General features: G+C 42.3%; 1 non-coding gene across 1 annotated transcript; it reads left to right on the forward strand.

Moving 5' to 3' along the window:
• The first annotated feature begins 3,412 nt into the window (after positions 1 to 3,412).
• Positions 3,413 to 3,526, forward strand: LOC140274224 (U5 spliceosomal RNA). Its single transcript, XR_011908197.1, has one exon. It is a non-coding gene; the product is annotated as a U5 spliceosomal RNA (small nuclear RNA).
• The last annotated feature ends 7,363 nt before the right edge of the window (positions 3,527 to 10,889 follow it).

Here is a 10,889-nt window from a genome sequence, read left to right on the forward strand (position 1 = left end):
CGGGCATTCTCACCCTTTCTCAACAGCTTTTTGCAAATTATGATCTGATATTCACACCTACTTGCAGTCGAACAGCTCTGCTCCCGCTTTTGATTATGTTTGGTTGGATATTCGAACATTTTCTTAACTGCTTTTTACAAACTTTGGTCGGACGTTCACACCGTCTTGCAGCCGAACACCTCCGCTTCCGCTTTTGATGGTATATAGTCGGGCATTCGAGCCTTTTCTTACCCGCCTATTACTTACTATGGTTGGACATTCAAACCTTCTTGTAGCCGAACACATCCGCTCCTGCTTTTGATGATGTATTATTTGGCATTTGCACCTTTTCTTACCCATTTTTCATTAATTTTTGGTCGGATATTCAGACCTTCTTGCACCTGAACACCTCTGCTCCCGCTTTTGATGGTGTATAGTCGGGCTTTCGAGCCTTTTCTTCCCCGATTTTTACAAATTGTGGTTGGACATTCAGACCTTGCAGCCGAAAACCTCCGCTCCCTCTTTTGATCATACATTGTCGGGCATTCGCCCCTTGTCTTACACGGTTTTTACAAACTTTAGTCAGACATTCACACCTTGCAGCTGAACCACCTCCATTCCCTGTTTTGATCATGTATGGTCTTGAAATACTACCTTTTCTTCCCCCGTTTGTGAGTGATTATGGCTGGACATTCACACCTACTTGCAGCCGAAAAACCACCTCTCCCGCTTTTGATGATGTATTGTCCGGTATTCTAGTCTTTTCTATCACATTTTTCAGCAATTATGATCTGACATTCACACCTACTTGCAGTCGAACAGCTCTGCTCCCGCTTTTGATTATGTTCGGTTGGATATTCAAACCTTTTCTTAACTGCTTTTTACAAACTTTGGTCGGACGTTCACACCTTCTTGTAGCCGAACACATCCGCTCCTGCTTTTGATGATGTATTATTTGGCATTTGCACCTTTTCTTACCCATTTTTCATTAATTTTTGGTCGGATATTCAGACCTTCTTGCACCTGAACACCTCTGCTCCCGCTTTTGATGGTGTATAGTCGGGCTTTTGAGCCTTTTCTTCCCCGATTTTTACAAATTGTGGTTGGACATTCAGACCTTGCAGCCGAAAACCTCCGCTCCCACTTTTGATCATACATTGTCGGGCATTCGCCCCTTGTCTTACACGGTTTTTACAAACTTTAGTCAGACATTCACACCTTGCAGCTGAACCACCTCCATTCCCTGTTTTGATCATGTGTGGTCTGGAAATACTACCTTTTCTTCCCCCGTTTGTGAGTGATTATGGCTGGACATTCACACCTACTTGCAGCCGAAAAACCACCTCTCCCGCTTTTGATGATGTATTGTCCGGCATTCTAGTCTTTTCTATCACATTTTTCAGCAATTATGATCTGACATTCACACCTACTTGCAGTCGAACAGCTCTGCTCCCGCTTTTGATTATGTTCGGTTGGATATTCAAACCTTTTCTTAACTGCTTTTTACAAACTTTGGTCGGACGTTCACACCTTCTTGCAGCCGAACACCTCCGCTTCCGCTTTTGATGGTATATATTCGGGTATTCGAACCTTTTCTTACCCGCTTTTTACAAACCATGGTTGGACTTTCATACCTTCTTGTAGCTGAACAACTCCACTCCTGCTTTTGATGATTTATGGTTGGACATTCGCATCTTTTCCTACCCATTTTTCAGTAATTATGGGTGGATATTCACATCTTCTTGCAGCTGAACACCTCCTCTCCCGCTAATGATCATGTAAGGTTTGATATTCGAAAATTTCCTTTCATGTTTTAAAGCAATTATTAATGGACATTCACACCTACTTGCAGCCGAACACAACCTCTCTCGCTTTTGATGATGTATGGACCGGCATTTTTACCTATTCTAACACATTTTTCAGCAATTATGGTCGGAGATTCACACCTACTTCCAGTCGAACAGCTCTGCTCCCGCTTTTGATTATGTTTGGTTAGATATTCGAACCTTTTCTTAACTGCTTTTTACAAACCATGGTCGGACGTTCACAATATCTTGCAGCCGAACACCTCCGCTTCCGCTTTTGATGGTGTATATTCGGGCATACGAACCTTTTCTTACCCGCTTTTTACAAACCAAGGTCGGACTTTCACACCTTCTCTTAGCTGAACAACTCCGCTCCCTCTTTTGATTGTGTACAGTCGGGTAATTTAACCTTTTCTTACCCGCTTTTTACCATCTATGGTCGGACATTCACACCGTCTTACAGCGGAACACCTCCGCTCCCTCTTTTGATGATGTATGGTTAGGCATTCGCACCTTCTCTCACCCGCCTTTTACTATGGTCGGCCATTCACAGCTTCCTCTCCACCATACTTGTATGGTGGGATATTCACACCCACTTGCATCCGAAGACCTCCGCTTCCGCTTTTGATGGGAACTGACAACATAAGAAGTCCGGACATACTTTGATAGTATATGAATAAGTGGGTAGCTACTGACAAGCATTAAGCATGTCACACAGCCCAAACATATAACATTTCAGGACACACCACACAGTTAACAACCACAGTGAAGCGTGTCAAAGCCCAAACATGTAACATTCAACAGGACACTTACACAACACATTCAAATCAAACAGTCAGACAACATACAAGAACATATACCCCAGCCGGCATTGCTCCCTGCCTATTTTCGTACAGCACACTATGTGTGCGCACACCTTTATTCACAAACTCTTCAACTTATACTCTTTTACCGAAGTTGCTACAGCTCGATTGGCCGAATACCCTTTGATCCTATTTCGGTGAATTTGACATCTGCCTTACATATAACAGATTAGCGGTTTAGCAGTTTTAATTTAGTTTGAGTGAAGGAATTCATTTTATAGCAAAATCCGAAATCGTGAAGAACTCATGAAAGTAAGCTTATTCTTGGATTCCTGAAACTTTAGATTTGCTCTTTCTTTTACTGCAAAGTACAACGTTGTTTTTTTTGTTTAAATCTTTCTAGACATGGTAAATATTAAGGACAAAGCAGTTTTCACATAGTTTGAGTGAAGGAATTCATTTTATAGATAAAATCCCAAGAGTCTGATGGGAAAAGAGAGTGAATGCGAAGTAGACTTTAACACGGCTATGGGAGCGAGCCGAGTGTGGGCTAACCAGGAGAATTGCTTGAAAGAAATGCGACCCCGAATGAGCGGTCAGAACAAAGCCTCAATACGGGATTCTCGTGGTGTTTTTGTTGCTGCCTTGTCTTTTGCACAGAGTAAAAGACAAGGCAGCCATCGAATAGGGCCCGATTGTTCCTACTTGGTCAGCCGAGGAGCAAGGGGGGGTGGGGAGCAAGCGTCTCAACCAAGCAAAGCTCACCATGGGGAAGGTGGCTATGCCAACAAGCCTGATGCCCTGCTCCCGCAGTGACGGATAATCGTACTCTGGTTTCTCTTCATAACGTACAAGTCTTTCGCCTTTTACTAAAGATTTCTGTGGAGAGCAGCACTAATGAGTTGTTTCTATTTTTGGCAGGCTTTACCTTTGCGGGTGAAGCCCTTTCTGTCTGTGCAAAAGAAATCTTGTTACTGTGCAGAGTGACTTCTCTGAGTAGAGTCGCCTTACTTGTTGCGACTGTGCCGATGTTCGAAGCTGGAGTGCAAAGTTGTTGCTTGAATGGTGCTTGCTGGAGCGTGCGGGAGTGCAAAGTTATACCATTTAAAAGGGCTGAAGAGTGCTCAGTGCAGCGGGTGGGCGACACTCTTGCCACCTTGAAAACCGAGGTTACATCCACTACCAGGGGCAGCCCAAGTTCTGCCGCAAGTGTGGTGAGCATGGGCACCTGGTTGAGGCTTGTACCAAGGTGTTATGTGGGAAGAGCAGAGAAATTGGGGAAACTTTTGGAGAGTGTCCAAATGGCAGGAAATGTAATCTCTGTGGAGAATTAAATCACCTCTTCAGAGATTGCCCTAAATCTTTTGCCAACAAATTAAAGACGGTAAAGCCACAGTCAAGCCAACAAAGAGAAGGACCAAAGGTGGCAGTTGGTGAACAAAGTGAAGAGGTTGACCCAATAAATTCAAACTTCCCGCCAAAAGCTTGGATTGGAAGTGAGGAGCAAAAAGGGGAGGGGCCTGTAGAGGCCTCACCACTCAGTGTTGAAGTCTGTGAGAATTCACAGGCAGAGGGTGGAGCTACGCTAAATGAGGAGGAAGAGCAGACAGGTGAGTCTAGTGAAGATACTCACCTCCCCGAAGGTCAACAGAAGGTCAATTTGTTGATAGGCATTCATTTATTTCTTCACTTCTGATGAAGTTTCAACAATAAACAACAAACTTTGTATTATTAGAAAGAACCAGAATCATTCTTCAGGAATCCGAAAATAAGCTCTATTTTATGAGTTATGCACGAATTCGGATTCTCCTATAAAACGAATTCATTAACTCAAACCAAGTTAAGACTGCTTTGTCCTCCATATTTATTCATGTCTAATCAAGTTTCAACGATAAACAACGTTGTACTTTGTAGAATGAGAAAGAACTTCTTCAGCAATAAGCATCTCTCGACATATGACGAAGTACAGATTTTGCTATAAAATTAATTCCTTCTATCAGCCTGACTTAAAACTGTTTGTCCTCTTTATTTATCCACTTCAAATCAAGTTTCAACAAATAAAAAAAAAGTTGTAGTTTGAGAAAGTACAACTTAATCTTCAGCAATCAGTATAAAAAGAGGTGCAAATGCCAACCATACATACCTACAAGGTGGAGCGGAAGTATTCAGCTGCAAGTAGGTGTGAATGTTCGACTATAATTTGTAAAAAGCGGGTAAGAAAAGGTTCGAATGCCCGACTATATATTAACAAAAGCGGGAGGAGAGGTCTTCGGATGAGAGTGGGTGAGAATTTCCAACCATAATCTATAAAATATGGTGAAAAAAAATATGTGAATGCCTCATAGAATACTAAAAGCGGAAGTGTTCGGCTGCAAGAAGGTGTGAATGTCCGACTATATTTGGTGAAAAGCAGGTGAAGCAAGGTCTGAATGCCCAACCTTATATCATCAAAAGCGAGATCAGAGGTGTTTGGCTGCAAGAAGGCCATAGTTTTCCAAAAGCGGGTAAGGTGCGAATGTCCGACTAAATATCAACAAAATTTGGGGCGGAGGTCTTCGGATGCAAGTGGGTGTGAATATCCCACCATACAAGTATGGTGGAGAGGAAGCTGTAAATAGCCGACCATAGTTTGGAAAAAGCGGGTAAAAAAAGGTTTGAATGCCCGAACATACACCATCAAAAGAGGGAGCGGAGGTGTTCCGCTGTACGAAGGTGTGAATGTCCGACCATACTTGGTAAAAAGCGGGTAAGAAAAGGTTAAAATACCCGACTGTACACAATCAATAGCGGGAGCGGATGTGTTCGGCTACAAGAAGATGTGAAAGTCCGACCATGGTTTGTAAAAAGCGGGTAAGAAAAGGTGCGAATGTCCGACAATGTATGATCAAAAGAGAGAGCGGAGGTTTTCGGATACACGAAAGTTTGAATGTCCTACCATAGTTTGTAAATAGCGGGTAAGAAAAGGTTCAAATGCCCGACTATACACCATAAAAAGCGGGAGCGGAGGTGTTCCGCTGTAAGACGGTGTGAATGTCCGACCATAGTTGGTAAAAAGCGGGTAAGAAAAGGTTAAAATACCCGACTGTACAAAATCAATAGCGAGAGCGGAGTTGTTCGGCTACAAGACGGTGTGAAAGTACGACCATGGTTTGTAAAAAGCAGTTAAGAAAAGCTTCGAATATCCAACCAAACATAATCAAAAGCGGGAGCAGAGCTGTTCGACTGCAAGTAGGTGTGAATGTCCAGCCATAATTACTCACAAACGGGGGAAGAAAAGGTAGTATTGCCAGACCATACATGATCAAAACAGGGAGCGGAGGTTCAGCTGCAAGGTGTGAATGTCTGACTATAGTTTGTAAAAAGCGGGTAAGACAAGGTGCGAATGCCCGACAATGTATGATCAAAAGAGAGAGCGGAGGTGTTCGGCTGCAAGGTCTGAATGTCCAACCATAATTTGTAAAAACCGGGTAAGAAAAGGCTCGAAAGCCAGACTATTCATCATCAAAAGCGGGAGCGGAGGTGTTCAGCTGCAAGAAGGTGTGAATGTTCGACTAAAGTTTGTAAAAAGCTGGTAAGACAAGGAGCGATGTCCCGACATTGTATGATCAAAAGCGGGAGCGGAGGTGTCCAGCTGTGAGTAGGTGTGAATGTCCGACCATAATTGCTGAAAAATGTGTTAGAAAAGGTAAGAATACTGGACCATACATCATCAAAAGCGGGAGAGGTGGTGTTCGGCTGCAAGAAGGTGTGAAAGTCCAACAATGGTTTGTAAAAAGCGGGTAAGAAAAGGTTAAAATACCCGACTGTACACAATCAATAGCGGGAGCGGATGTGTTCGGCTACAAGAAGATGTGAAAGTCCGACCATGGTTTGTAAAAAGCGGGTAAGAAAAGGTGCGAATGTCCGACAATGTATGATCAAAAGAGAGAGCGGAGGTTTTCGGATACAAGAAGGTTTGAATGTCCCACCATAGTTTGTAAAAAGCGGGTAAGAAAAGGTTCGAATGCCCGACTATACACCATCAAAAGCGGGAGCAGAGGTGTTCCGCTGTAAGACGGTGTGAATGTCCGACCATAGTTGGTAAAAAGCGGGTAAGAAAAGGTTAAAATACCCGACTGTACACAATCAATAGCGGGAGCGGAGTTGTACGGCTACAAGAAGGTGTGAAAGTCCGACCATGGTTTGTAAAAACCGGGAAGAAAAGGCTCGAAAGCCCGACTATACACCATCAAAAAGAAGGTTTGAATGTCCATCAATAATTGCTTTAAAACAAGAAAGTAAATTTTCGAATATCAAACCGCACATGATCATAAGCGGGAGAGGAGGTGTTCGGCTGCAAGAAGGTGTGAATGTCCACCCATAATTCATGAAAAATGGGTAAAAAAAAAGGTGCGAATGCCTAACAATACATTATCAAAAGCAGGTGTGAATGTCAGATCATAATTTGTAAAAAGCTGATGAGAAAGGGTGAGAATGCCCGACTATACACCATCAAATGCGGGAGCGGAGGTGTTCGGCTCTGAGTAGGTGTGAATGTCCGACCATAATTGCTGAAGAATGTGTTAGAAAAGGTAAGAATGCTGGACCATACATCATCAAAAGCGGGAGAGGTGGTGTTCGGCTGCAAAAAGGTGTGACTGTTCGACTAAAGTTTGTAAAAAGTGGGTAAGACAAGGTGCGAATGCCTGACAATGTATGATCAAAAGCGGGAGCGGAGGTGTTCAGCTGCAAGAAGGTCTACATGTCCATCAATAATTGCTAGAAAACATGAAAGAAACTTTTCGAAAATCAAACCGCACATGATCATAAGTGGGATAGGAGGTGTTCAGCTGCAAGGTGTGAATGTCCACCCATAATTCCTGAAAAATGGGCAAAAAAAAGGTGTGAATGCCCAACCATACATCATCAAAAGCAGGAGTGGAAGTGTTCGGCTACAAGAAGGTGTGAACGTCCAACCAAAATATGTAAAAAGAAGTTAAGAAAAGGTTCGAATATCCAACCAAACATAATCAAAAGCGGGAGCAGAGCTGTTCGACTGCAAGTAGGTGTGAATGTCAGATCATAATTTGCAAAAAGCTGATGAGAAAGGGTGAGAATGCCCGACTATACATCATCAAATGCGGGAGCGGAGTTGTTCGGCTGTGAGTAGGTGTGAATCTCCGACCATAATTGCTGAAAAATGTGTTAGAAAAGGTAAAAATGCCGGTCCATACATCATCAAAAGCGAGAGAGGTTGTGTTCGACTGCAAGTAGGTGTGAATGTCCAGCCATAATTACTCACAAACGGGTAAGAAAAGGTAGTAGCCAGACCATATATGATCAAAACAGGGAGCGGAGGTGGTTCAACTGCAAGAAGGTTTGAATGTCAAACTAAAGTTCAAATATATTAACAAAAGCGGGAGGAGAGGTCTTCGGATGAGAGTGGTTGAAAATTTCCAACCATAATGTATAAAATGCGGTGAAAAAAAAGGTGTGATAGAACACTAAAAGGTGGAGCGGAAGTGTTCGGCTGCAAGAAGGTGTGAATGTCCGACTATATTTGGTGAAAAGCAGGTGAAGCAAGGTCTGAATGCCCAACCTTACATCATCAAAAGCAAGATCAGAGTTGTTTGGCTGCAAGAAGGCCATAGTTTGCCAAAAGCGGGTAAGGTGCGAATGTCCGACTAAATATCAACAAAATTTGGGGCGGAGGTCTTCGGATGCAAGTGGGTGTGAATATCCCACCATACAAGTATGGTGGGTGGAGAGGAAGCTGTGAATAGCCGACCATAGTTTGGAAAAAGCGGGTAAGAAAAGGTTTGAATGCCCGAACATACACCATCAAAAGAGGGAGCGGAGGTGTTCCGCTGTACGAAGGTGTGAATGTCCAACCATACTTGGTAAAAAGCGGGTAAGAAAAGGTTAATATACCCGACTGTACACAATCAATAGCGGGAGCGGATGTGTTCGGCTACAAGAAGGTGTGACAGTCCGACCATGGTTTGTAAAAAGCCGGTAAGAAAAGGTGCGAATGTCCGACAATGTATGATCAAAAGAGAGAGCGGAGGTTTTCGGATACACGAAAGTTTGAATGTCCTACCATAGTTTGTAAATAGCGGGTAAGAAAAGGTTCAAATGCCCGACTATACACCATAAAAAGCGGGAGCGGAGGTGTTCCGCTGTAAGACGGTGTGAATGTCCGACCATAGTTGGTAAAAAGCGGGTAAGAAAAGGTTAAAATACCCGACTGTACAAAATCAATAGCGAGAGCGGAGTTGTTCGGCTACAAGACGGTGTGAAAGTACGACCATGGTTTGTAAAAAGCAGTTAAGAAAAGGTTCGAATATCCAACCAAACATAATCAAAAGCGGGAGCAGATCTGTTCGACTGCAAGTAGGTTTGAATGTCCAGCCATAATTAATCACAAACGGGGGAAGAAAAGGTAGTATTGCCAGACCATACATGATCAAAACAGGGAGCGGAGGTTCAGCTGCAAGGTGTGAATGTCTGACTATAGTTTGTAAAAAGCGGGTAAGACAAGGTGCGAATGCCCGACAATGTATGATCAAAAGAGAGAGCGGAGGTGTTCGGCTGCAAGGTCTGAATGTCCAACCATAATTTGTAAAAACCGGGTAAGAAAAGGCTCGAAAGCCCGACTATACATCATCAAAAGCGGGAGCGGAGGTGTTCAGCTGCAAGAAGGTGTGAATGTTCGACTAAAGTTTGTAAAAAGCTGGTAAGACAAGGAGCGATGTCCCGACATTGTATGATCAAAAGCGGGAGCGGAGGTGTCCAGCTGTGAGTAGGTGTGAATGTCCGACCATAATTGCTGAAAAATGTGTTAGAAAAGGTAAGAATACTGGACCATACATCATCAAAAGCGGGAGAGGTGGTGTTCGGCTGCAAGAAGGTGTGAAAGTCCAACAATGGTTTGTAAAAAGCGGGTAATAAAAGGTTCGAATGCCCGAATATACATCATCAAAAGCGGAAGCGGAGGTGTTCGGATGCAAGAAGGTGTGAACGTCCGACCAAAGTTTGTAAAAAGCAGTGAAAAGCGAGAAAAAGCTTTTCGTGAGTTTTGCATGATTTGGGATTTTGCTTATAAAATGCATTACTTCACTCAAACTATGTTAAAACTGATTTGTCCTTCATATTTACCATGTCTAGAAAGATTTAAACAAAAAAACAACGTTGTACTTTGCAGTAAAAGAAAGAGCAAATCTAAAGTTTCAGGAATCCGAGTATAAGCCTGCTTTCATGAGTTCTGCACGATTTCGGATTTTGCTATAAAATGAATTGCTTTGCTCAAACCAAGTTAAAACTGCTTTGTCCTTCCATATTCATCAATGTCTAGATCGACTTCAACAAAGAAAAACATTGGACTTTGCAGTAGAAGAAGTTGAAATCCATCTACACATTGATAAATACGAAGGACAAAGCAGTTCCCACTTGCCCATAAGAAAATAAGCTTATTCTCGGATTCCTGATCCTTCAGTTTTGCTCTTTCTTCTACTGCAAAATACAATGTTGTTCTTTGTTGAAGTCGATCTAGACATTGATAAATATGAATGAAAAAGCAGTTTTAACTTGGTTTGAGTGAATGAATTCATTTTATACATAAAATCCGAAATCGTGCAGAACTCATGAAAATAAGCTTATTCTCGGATTCCTAAAACTTTTGATTGGCTCTTTCTTTTACTGCAAAGTACAACGTTGTTTTTTTGTTTAAATCTATCGAGATATTGATAAATATGAAGGTAAAAGCCGTTTTAACATAGTTTGAGTGAAGGAATTGATTTTATAGATAAAATCCCAAATCATGCAGAACTCCTCAAAAGGGGCGTATGGCTTAATCACAAGTGTGGCTCTTTCTCATTCAGGGTAGTATGAGGAAGTTTATGCTTGAAATATATGTAGAAATGGGTACATATGAATGACAAAGCAGTGTTAACTTAGTTTGCGTGAAGGAATTCATTTTATACATAAAATCCGAAATCGTGCAGAACTCATGAAAATAAGCTTATTCTCGGATTCCTAAAACTTTTGATTTGCACTTTCTTTTACTGCAAAGTACAACGTTGTTTTTTGTTGAAATCTATCTAGACATTGATAAATACCAGTCGAAACTCTGCTGCCGCTTTTGATAATTTATGGTTGGGCATTCTTACCTTTTCTTACCCGCTTTTTACAAATTATGATCTTACATTCACACCTACTTTCAGTCGAACACCTTCTCATCCACTTATGATCATGTGCGGTTGGGCTTTCGCACCTTTTCTTACCCATTTTTCAGTAATTATGGGTGGACATTCAAACTTTCTTG

This window comes from Leuresthes tenuis, unplaced genomic scaffold, assembly GCF_036924035.1.
Source record: "Leuresthes tenuis unplaced genomic scaffold, fLeuTen1.0.hap1 SCAF_17, whole genome shotgun sequence".
Taxonomy (NCBI): Eukaryota; Metazoa; Chordata; class Actinopteri; order Atheriniformes; family Atherinopsidae; genus Leuresthes; species Leuresthes tenuis.